The following is a 10742-nucleotide window of genomic DNA, read 5'->3' as shown; positions in this document are numbered from 1 at the left end:
TCTCTCTCTCTCTCTCTCTCTCTCTCTCTCTCTCTCTCTGCTAGAGTCCTCCTCCTATTTACTCTCTCTGCCTACTGGCCCCACCTATCTCTCTCCTGCCTAGCTATTGGCTGGTCAGCTTTTTATTAGACCAATCAGGTGCCTTAGGCAGGCAAGGTGAAACAGCAACACATCTTTAGATAATTAAATGCAGCATAAACAAAACCACATTTTCACATAGTTAAACAAATGCAGGATAACCAAATACAACACACATTTCCATAGTTAAAGTAATATTCCACAACTTAAACAAATGTAACACATCTTTACATAGTTAAAATAATATTCCATAGCAAGAAGATATGATTCGTTTTACATTTAGTTTGTACTTTGACTGAGCTGGGTGCCAGCATTTCAAGCAAAGTAGAGAAGAATCAAGATGGAAAAAGTAAATGTTAGGTCTTCTCCAGCCACTAGACGGCAATAACCACTTGCATCTGAGAAAGATGCCCCCACCCCCAATGTCATGACCCCAGTGCAGGTGGATCTAGGTTCCATTCTTTAAAACCACAGATTGATCTGATAAAATTATGAGCGTATCAGTCCTTTTCCTGGAGTAAAAAAAAAAGATAGTGCTCCAAGGCCAGGAGTTGTGCTGTGCACGAAGAACTCAGGAAGTGTTTGGTGGTTTGTGCCTCTCGGTACGGTGCCCCCTTTTATGGGTCTCTTGGGGATTGCTTATTTGATCATTTCTGTAGTCCACAGAAGGAGAATAAAAAAAGTCATCTGTTGCAATATTTCGGCTGAACAAAATTTGAAAGAAAATGGTTCCACTGCTCAGGACTTCATTTTGGATTACCCTATCCCTATATCATATTTTAATTTGAGGAATCATCTTTTTGAGCTAGAGAACTAGAGTACTAAGAGAGGGAGGGAGGGAGAGAAGGAGGGAGGGAAGGAGGGAGGGAGAGAGAATGGTGACATTTTTGCAGAAAATAAATTTTTTGTAAAAAACTCATCCTGAACAATATATATACTTGAAATATATATTTGAAATACATGCAAATTCTCTTTTAAGGAAAAAAGCCATAATCAATTTTCAATATTAATTAGGACTTTTTCCTTTAATTATTTGTTTGTGTTTTGAGACAGAGTCTTACTATATACCTCTGGCTGGTCCGGGACTTATTTTTTTTATTTATGTTTAATTGTAAGTGTTTAAATGTTTGCTTGTATGAATGTATGTGTACCTCATGTGTGATTGGCACCTTAGAAGACTGGATGAGGGTGTCAGTTACCCTGAAACTGGAGTTATAACAACTGTGAGACACCATGTATGTGTCCTTTGCAAGAGCAGCTAATGCTCTTAACTGTTGAACCATCTCTCCAGCCCCTAGAACTTCTCCAGGTTGGCTTCAAATTCACAGAAATCTTCTTCCTCTGCCTCGAAGCTGCTAGGATTGCAGATGCAAATACCTAGGACTTAACTCCTTCAAGAATCGCAAGAGCCTTCTGTTTCCCATCTACACAATGCTGACTTGATCTGTTATTCCTACCTGTGCAATCATGAAATGATCACATTGAATCCTAACACCAGATCCCAAACAGGAGAAGAATGACTCTCTAGAGGAAACACTTAAGAAAGAGAACTGGAGCCAGGCAGTGGTGCACACGTCTTTAATCCCAGCACTTGGGAGGCAGAGGCATGTGAATCTCTGTGAGTTTGAGATAAGCCTGGTTTACAGAGCGAGTTCCAGGACAGCCACGCTTATGCAGAAAAACCCTATCTCAAAAAAAGAGAGAGAGAGAGAGAGGAGAGAGAGAGAAATTGGATATTGAGAAGACAAAAAAAATCTATAAAGAAGGCATAAAGAAAGCCTAAATAGTATTGATTGGCTTGAGAGAAAAGCTGAGGACATTAGAATGAAATATTATTCAGAATTGCTTCAGTATCAATAACAACAAACATTCATGCATTCATGAGAAATGTGTGGTAGATTCAGTTATAATTTCTAGTCCTTGTCTCTTAAATGCCTTTTCTTCTTTTCTTTCTTTTTAAAATTCATGTACATTGGTGTTTTGTCTGTATGTATGTCTGTGTGAGGATGTCAGGTTCCTTGGAACTGAATTTCAGACAGGTGTGAGCTGCCATGTGGGTGCTGGTCCTTGGGAAGAACAGTCAGTGCTCTTAACTACCGAGCCATCTCTCCAGCCCCTCCCTTCCTTCCTTCCTTCCTTCCTTCCTTCCTTCCTTCCTTCCTTCCTTTCTTCCTTCCTTCCTTCTTCCCTCCCTCCTTTCCTTCCCATCTCTTCCTCCTTTTTATTTGTTTTTGAGACAGAGTCTGAATGTGTAGCCCTGGCTGACCTGGAACTCACAGAGATCCACCCGCCTCTGGCTCCTAAGTGCTGGGATTAAGAATTTGTACTGCCACAGCAAGCAACTTTTTAATCTTTAAGTAATTTCAAGTGTTCAGTTGTAAGAATCCTACAAAGAAAAACTTTTTTTTTCCTTGACCAGATTCATCATGTTTTAACACTTGGCAGCATTTGCATTTCTGTTCCCTCGGAAGGTTCAGATTTATGAAGAAGATGATGGGTTGGTTTGAGAGCAACAACGTTTGACCCATTGATGAGGATACCAATAGAAAGCTCAGCGATGTCGGGATTCAGGAAAGATACTACTCATGAACTTTAAGCAAAAAACAAAACAACACTTACTCGGCTGAGGACAGGACTTTTGGGGAAACTTCCGGAAGACAAAAGTCTAAACCCAACAAAAAGACAGGGTCTGTGAATGGCGATTCTTTTATGTCTCATCCATTTTTGTGATGATACTCTCATCCATGGCAGGCAAGCACTGTATCACCGAACTACACCCCCAGGCCTGTTCTTATTTCATGATGGAGAGATACTTTTGAACAGGTTGATGTCATGGCTTCTGTTAACTATGCGTCTCATTGCTGTGACAAATACCCTGGCCAAACACGACTTAAGGAAGACAGAGTTTGTTTCAGCTCACAGTTCAGGGTAGAGTTCAGCCTGATGAGGACATCATGCTGTTACATCGCGTCAGCAGCCAGGAAGCAGAGAACGGTGAGTGCTAATGCCCAGCTTATGGTCGCTCTGTTATTAAGTCTAGGATCCCAGCCCACAGAATGGTGCTGCCCACACTCAAGGTGGGTCCTTCCATCTCACTTAATGTAACCTAGATAATACCTCCCAGGCATGCCTAGAGTTTATCTCCTAGGTGATCCTAGTCCTGTCTCTTAGGTGACGCTAGATTCTGTCAAGTTGACAATAGCAACCCATCACCCTAGCTTCTCTCCTGCTTCGCCTTGATTGTCTACTTGACACAGCCTGAGAGCAAAGCCTGGATTGATGCAATCATAAGTGTTTGCCAAGGTTTAGTGGGGAAAGGACATAAACTCCATCTTCCCGTTAAAGTCGAATTGTGAAGAGAGCCCTGGGACATGCCATACTGTTCCAGCCACTTTCAGAAGATACGGTCTACAATGATATGTATAAACTTTGAAAGGGGAAATTGGCCTCTGAATTATGGTTTACTGTTTCTGGTACTTGTAAAGTCTTCTCTTAATGTGTGAGCTATAAAGTGGGATTTTATCTCTTTTCTATGCTTTCTTTACTAGGAATTCTTTTCCATTCATTTCTTAGAAGTATAAGACTTACAGTATTCTTTTGAATTTATTTTATATGTTTATTTAAGTTTATATATTTTATGTCTATGAGTGTTTTGTCTGCATGCATGTCTGTGTACCGCATGCATGCCTGGTGCCTGAGGAGTTTTGAAGAAGACATCAGATCCCCTGGAACTGGAGTTACAGACAGTTGTAGGCAACCCTCTGGGTACTGGCCATCAACCTGGGTCCTCTGGAAGAGCAGCCAGTGATCTCAACCACTGAAACATCTTCCCAGCCCCCGATTTGCCATACTTTAATTGATGTCATGCTCTCATACATGCCATATAGTAAAGTAGCAATTTTCTAAACTTCTTATGATCAGGTGAATGGCAGCAAGCCTGGAATTCCAGAGCATCCATCACTGGGCAACAACACGGCGGTTGAGGATGCTGTCCCTCGAGGATGCTGCCCTCACACCTCATTAAGGTAAAATGTGTCGCTGGGGATGTAGCTCACTGGCAGAACACTTGTCAATACATGTGAAGCTCTAGGTTCATTCCCTGGTGTGGAAGAAAGAAGGTGGACTTGATTGGTGATTTCAATGGATACTTTTATAGTGAAAAAATAGTATTTTTGTCCCTTCGGCAGCATCTCTGTGTTCTGTGTTCTCTTCAGCAGAACTGAGACGATGCAGAGTTCAGTGTGACCACACCATAAGGATGACATGCAAGTCTGCACAACAGTCCATATCAAAAAGAAAAGAAAACATCAGATCCAGGGCCTCTATGCGCATTTTAAAATGAACTTCCCTCCTGTACGTAGCTTGAATGTTTGGAATACTGGAAACCTGCTTGCATCTTTGAAAGAAACCTTAATCCTTTCCTTCGCTACCAAAGGTCTTTTTCCTTTTTTATTTTTTAAAGTATAAGATGAGAGTGAGGAAATGTCACAGTGTTTGCTTAACAAATGAAAACCCCATGTTTGAGTTCTTTAACATAGCCCTGGTCCTATTTCACCGTGTCATCGGGGCTAGCTTCCCAGCTGTAAATTACTTGAGAAAACTCTTAGGCTTGGAACTGTTGACAGTGTTTGAACTTCTGTACGTGTGCTTTGGTCTGTGGCTGAGGACACGCCCGCTGTGACAGCTCAGGACGTTCACCCAGAGCTGGCTGAAATCTGTGATGTGTGTTTAGAGCTCTCAGCGGCTCGCCAGACCACTCTAGTATCCTGTTTCTGCGCTACTCTCCATAGTTGGGGCTTCTTGCAGTCTCCTTCAAATCCTTGTTAGCAGGACAGCAACAAAATGTTTCTCTTAAGAGGCAAGAAGTTGGTCTATTTGGACAGCCTACCAGTTAAGATGGCAGAAAAGACATTGATTAGATAGCGAGATGGTTTCCAGGGAAAGGCATTTGGGGAGGTGAACACGTATCACTTTAAAGCAGTAGGTTTTAGGGGCTGTGTCTCAGTTAGTAGAATATTAGGTGAAGAGCATTAGCTCAGAGCTAACCTAAGTTTCCGTGTCTAGAGCTACCACAATGGAAATATGTGTCATTTATGGTTAATTTAGCTATATGTGCTAAAATAATTAGAAACCAAGATAACTAACATTGATTTGAAGTTTAGAAGAGAGGGACTTAGTTCACAACTGGCCAGGCACCTCCGTGCCCATCAGGGATCTAAGTGTTTCTTTGTTGGACGCCTTACCCACTTTTACATGGTATGTAGGTTCATAGGTCAAAATGCTTAAGTTCCAGCTTCCGGTTCTACTTGCTAGTCAGCAAGGAAAACATGTGCTCTTCCCACTTAAGGGCATCCCGCGAAGAGTAATTCAAAGCATGGGCTACTGCCTCACACTCCGGACTCTACCTCTCTACTGCAGTAGGTTGCAGGAAAGCTTTCTTCTTGACCATGCCTCTAGTGAGAAATTCTGTGACCGAGTGCTACAGTCAGAGAGTTTGTGTCTCCTCTAAATTCTCACTTGAAAATTAATTCATTCCTTAGTGCTCCAGTATTGGCAGGTGGGTCCTGGCGGTGTTTAGCTACTACAGGTTTAGCCCTGGCAAATGGACTATGAAAAGTACTTGGCAGAACCGGTCCCTTCTGCTTTTCCTATGCTTGAGAAAGAGCACTCCCCTAGTGGTCACAGCCTCCAAGGAGTCATCTGTGGAGCAGAGCCTGTCCTTAGCAGACATCAACCTGCTGCCTTAGGCTTGGACTTCGCAGCCTACAAAACTGAAAGACAGATAGAGCTTTTTTTCTTTATAAATCATCCAAGCATAGGCAGTCTGCTACGGTAGTGCAAACGAACACTAAGGAACTGATAGTATTCCTTAACACAAAATAAATTTTCCTTTGGAAAAGGATGGGTGGCCTAAAAACAAACCATGTGGTAAGACATATTTAGACTACTTTTGGCACTTTGGCAGTTTATGATAAGAGTTTTTAATTGAAAAAGGTTTATATTGAATATAAGGAGTGAGATAAACTAATCCTCAGGATTGGTTTTATATTACTTCTGCAAAGAAAAGGGGAACATGAAAGAAGCAAACTCAAAATTGAACTCACAGAGATCCATCCACCTGCCTCTGTCTCCCGAGTCTTGGGATTAAAGGTGTATGCCACCACTGCCTGACCTCTATGGCTAACTATTGTGGCTAGCTCTGCACTCTGATCTTCAGGCAAGCTTTATTTGTTACAGCACAAACAAAATATCTCCGCATCTCATGGCTTACTATTGTATCTCCAACGACGAGTAAAACACTTGGCATGTAATAATAGACTAGAAATAAAGGATTGGTGATCAAAGCAAAATTAGGGAAAAGAAGTCTGAGACTGATATGTGCTCATGAGGACAGACGAGAATGGATGATTATCCAGCAACCTCATGCTACCCACAAGAAACCTTAGTCACAGAATCAATACATAACAGACCTAAATGTCAGAAGGGCAGTTTGCACAGTACAGCGGGAATGGCGAAAGCATGGTCATCTTCAGAGCCACGAGAGAAACACCAGAACCCCGGAGAGAATGTCCTTCCCTTTTTAGTTACCTTGCGGAAAATATGTCGCAATATAATCACATCGCCTCTTGTCAGAATCCCAAGGAACAGCACATTTCCTTGCGGTACTCAGATTTTGTTCTATTAACTACTGTTTCCAAATAGGAGGCTAACCAGTAGGGACTCGAATCCTTTTGTCATGCTAACACTTTGGTTCTAATGGTCTCAATTATGAAAACTGGTTCTGTCGATGGAACTACAATTACTTGCAATCATTTCCTTAAAAATTCTCATAATACCGTTACATGATTTTTTTGTGGCCAAGAGCTGTTTATTCTGTTTAAGTATTTCATGGGAAATCTACTTGAACGTGCACCTCACTCAGTCAAGTTAGCAATGTTCTGACACACACACACACAAAAAGGGTCCCATTTACATATGAATGTGACTTTGATGGATGGGATCTGAAGATCAACAGTCCTCAGGAAACTGTCACAGTGAGCAGTCAGCTGGCTTAGGGATGTGGCTCAGTGGTTGAGTGCTTGCCTAAGCGTGGGCAAAGCCCGGGATTCAATTCCCCAGCCCCACAAATAAGACAGCATTAAGTAAGTAAGTTTCCGTGTTAGAAATTATTAGACATTTCCCTACTTCTTGGCACACAAAGCATGTTTTTTTCACTCATAAATCCATGGGTCATTGTTGTGGTTTAAATACAGAATGTCCCCATAGACCCATATGTTTGATCTTTAGTCCCCAACTCAGGGCACTGTTTGGAAGGTTTTAAAAGCTTCAGAAGGTAGGGCATTGTGTGGGAAGTGAGTTGTAATAGGGCTTTGTGATGGAGAAAGGTCATTGGTTAATTAAATAAAGAAGCTGCTTGCCCTGATAGGTTAAAACATAGGTGGGAGGAGTAAACAGAACAGAATGCTGGGAGGAAGAGGAAGTGAGCTCAGACTCGACAGCTCTCCTCTCAGGGGCAGACACCTCAGAGAGACACGATGCTCCACTCTTGCGGGCAGAGGCGAGAGTTCTGCTCTCTGAGACACACGCGATGAAGCTCGGACCCAGGATGGACGTAGGCTAGAATCTTCCTGGTAAGACCGGTGCTCACTAAGACCGGTGCTCACAGATTATTAGAGATGGGTTGATTGGGATATGAGAATTAGCCTGTAAGGGCTAGAGCTAAAGGGCCAAGCAGTGTTTAAATGAATACAATTTGTGTGTTGTTATTTCAGGGCATAAGCTAGCCTTGCGGGCAGCGGGGTGCTGGGGATGCAGCCCCGCCGCTCCTAACACAACAGCTTTGAGGTTTTATAGCCTGGCCCTACTCTGGCCTGCTCTCTGCTTCCTGGCTGTACAGGCAGTGTGACTTTAGGTTCCTGCTGCCTGCCATGCTCCCCTGGTCAGTGGATTTAATCCTCTCAAACTAGCAGCCAAAATAAATCCTTTCCCCTTTAAGTTGCTTCTTATCATGTATTTGACCACAGCAACAAATAAGTAACTAAAACAGAAAATTAGTACCAGAAGTGGGAACATCACCGCAATAAACCTGACCACATGGTCTGTAGGCCTTTGGACCCAGTTTTCAGAAAGAATGTGGAATAATCCGAAACCTTGAGCTAGAAGAGCCTGGGAATTCCATAAGCCTAGCTTAGTGGTCTATTTGTGGGGGTTTGGAAGGTTAGGATGCTTAGAGAGACAAGGACAGCAGTATCCCTACTGTGGAGTTTCAGAAGGCATAAGAACCCTGTTGGGAATGGGGAAAGAAGCCGTTCACGTTAAATTCTGTCAAAGAATCTACCTACAATCTGCCATTGTCTGGAAAACTTGAGTGAGGCTGAATTTAAACAATAATGGACCTCTTTCAAAACAGGGTAGCATTTAGGCTGTGTCATGGTTACAGTTCAGTGCTCTTATCCTGGTCTGCAGTGAGAAAAAAAACCAGCAAGTAAAGCACAAAGATACAGAAACCTTCAGTTTGGAGAAGAAAGCAATGAGTTCAGAGTTGGAGACAAGGTGAGTGTGAAAGCAGCTACGTTTACTAAGGGAATTATCAGCCTCTTTGAAGAGAAGCCAGGCCTGCCTGCAGAAGTGCTTCCCCAGGGTTAGCCTTGAACAGACATAGAGAACACCACACTGTAGCCATGATAGGACGGGGCCAGGCTGCACCTCAAGGTGACAGCAGAACTTGGTAGCACATGACACTCTTTGTGCAAGAATGCAAAGCGCAAGAGTGAGGGGGACACGGAGTCCCCCAGCTATTAATTCCGTGTGGCAAGGTCAGTCAAGCGTGTGTGGCAGAGTCAGCAGCTCCTGCAAAGAGGCTCTGAGAGGCTGCTGCACAGAGCGGAAGCCTAAGTTGCTGTGAAGAGGCCAGGATGTTGGAGACAGCAGGACCATGAGGTGTCTGCAGAGGAAAGTGTAGGTACAGAATGGATTTGGCCAAGACAAAGGCTATGTATGCCAAAGGCAATAGAACTGGAGAGAGATGGTTCCATCAGGAGTTCCCGGCGCTGGATATAGAGTTATAGAGTTTGGTGTTTGCCCTTCTGGTTGTCTTGGTCCAGTCTTTTCTTGTGTCCTTCCATACTGTCTTCTTCCCTTTTAGAATGGGAGTGATTGCTCTGTCCCATTAATTGCATATTAGAAGACTACAACTTTTTTTTAAAAATATTTATTTATTTATTATGTATACAGTATTCTGTCTGTGTGTGTGTCTGCAGACCAGAAGAGGGCACCAGACCTAATTACAGATGGTTGTGAGCCACCCTGTGGTTGCTGGGAATTGAACTCAGGACCTTTGGAAGAGCAGGCGATGCTCTTAACCACTGAGCCATCTCTCCAGCCCAAGACTACGACTTTTTAAATATAAATTTTATAGGGGCTAGCAGCTAAGAGATTGCCTTGAATCTCGGAAAAGACTTTAGACTATTAACAGTGCTGGGACTATTAAAGACAGTGGGGACTTTTGAAGTTAGAATAAATGCATTTTTCACTACGAGATGATTGTTAGCCTATGGCAGGCAGGGATAGAATATTCTGGTTTGAATATGAAATGTACTGCATGGGATCATGTATTTGAACGCTTGATTCTCAGCTGATGACATGGTTTTGGAAGCGTGTGGAACATTTAGGAGACAGAGCCTCACTGGACGACTTTGGCCACTGGGGGGGTGGGGCTTGAGGCTTTCCAGCCCAGCCCACTTCCTGTCTGCTCTTTGTTTGATGGACTGAGTGCTCTCAAACTGCATGTTGAAATTGGACTACTTCCTCCCTTACGTTGCTTTCTGTCAGCAAAAAGGAAAATATCCGTACTTGCTGTGGGAATTCCTTCAGCCAATAGCCTTTCAGATACCCGCCCACTTTGGGCGTGGTCTCCTGTACTATAAAGGCAGACAAAAGTGACCCTGCGGTTCTTGCGGTTCTCGTGGCTGCTGGATTCAGTTCCAGTTCCAGGACTGTGGATTGCTACTCTTCCTGTGAGTTTATTCCCAGATAAATAAACCTTTGTTATACTCCATTCTGGGCTATTGTGGAACTCTTTTGTATGCCAACATGTACTGGCTGATTTCATGTTAATTTGACACAAGCTAGAGTCATTTGGGGAGAGGAGATTGAGAAAATGCCCTCAGCAAATTGGCCTGTGGGAAAGCTTGCAGTGCATTTTCCAGATCGGTGATAGATATGGGCAGTGCCATCATGGCTCTAGGTGCTCTAAGAAAGCAGGTTGAGCAAGCTGTGAAGAGTAAGCCAGTAAAGCAGCCCACCTCACGGCTCCTGCATCAGCTCCCGGCCCTAGGTTTGAATTCCTGCCCTGACTTCTTCCCTCAGTGATGGACTGTGAATGTGGTGCTATAATATACCTGTTCCTTTCCCTCTGATTCTGGTCATGGTGTTCTATCACAGCAATAGAAATCTTTTTTTAAAAGATATATTTATTTGTTATGTGCACAGTGTTCTCCCTGCATGTGTACTGTCTGCCATTAGATCTCATTAAAGACGCTTGGGAGCCACCACGTGGGTGCTGAGAATTGAACTCGGGACCCCTGGAAGAGCAGCCAGTGCTCTTAACCTCTGAGCCATCTCTCCAGCCCCAGAAAGAGAAATCTTAACACAAAAATTGTTCC

This window comes from Microtus ochrogaster, chromosome 4 (assembly GCF_000317375.1).
Source record: "Microtus ochrogaster isolate Prairie Vole_2 chromosome 4, MicOch1.0, whole genome shotgun sequence".
NCBI classification, from domain to species: domain Eukaryota; kingdom Metazoa; phylum Chordata; class Mammalia; order Rodentia; family Cricetidae; genus Microtus; species Microtus ochrogaster.
This window is presented reverse-complemented; position numbering follows the sequence as displayed.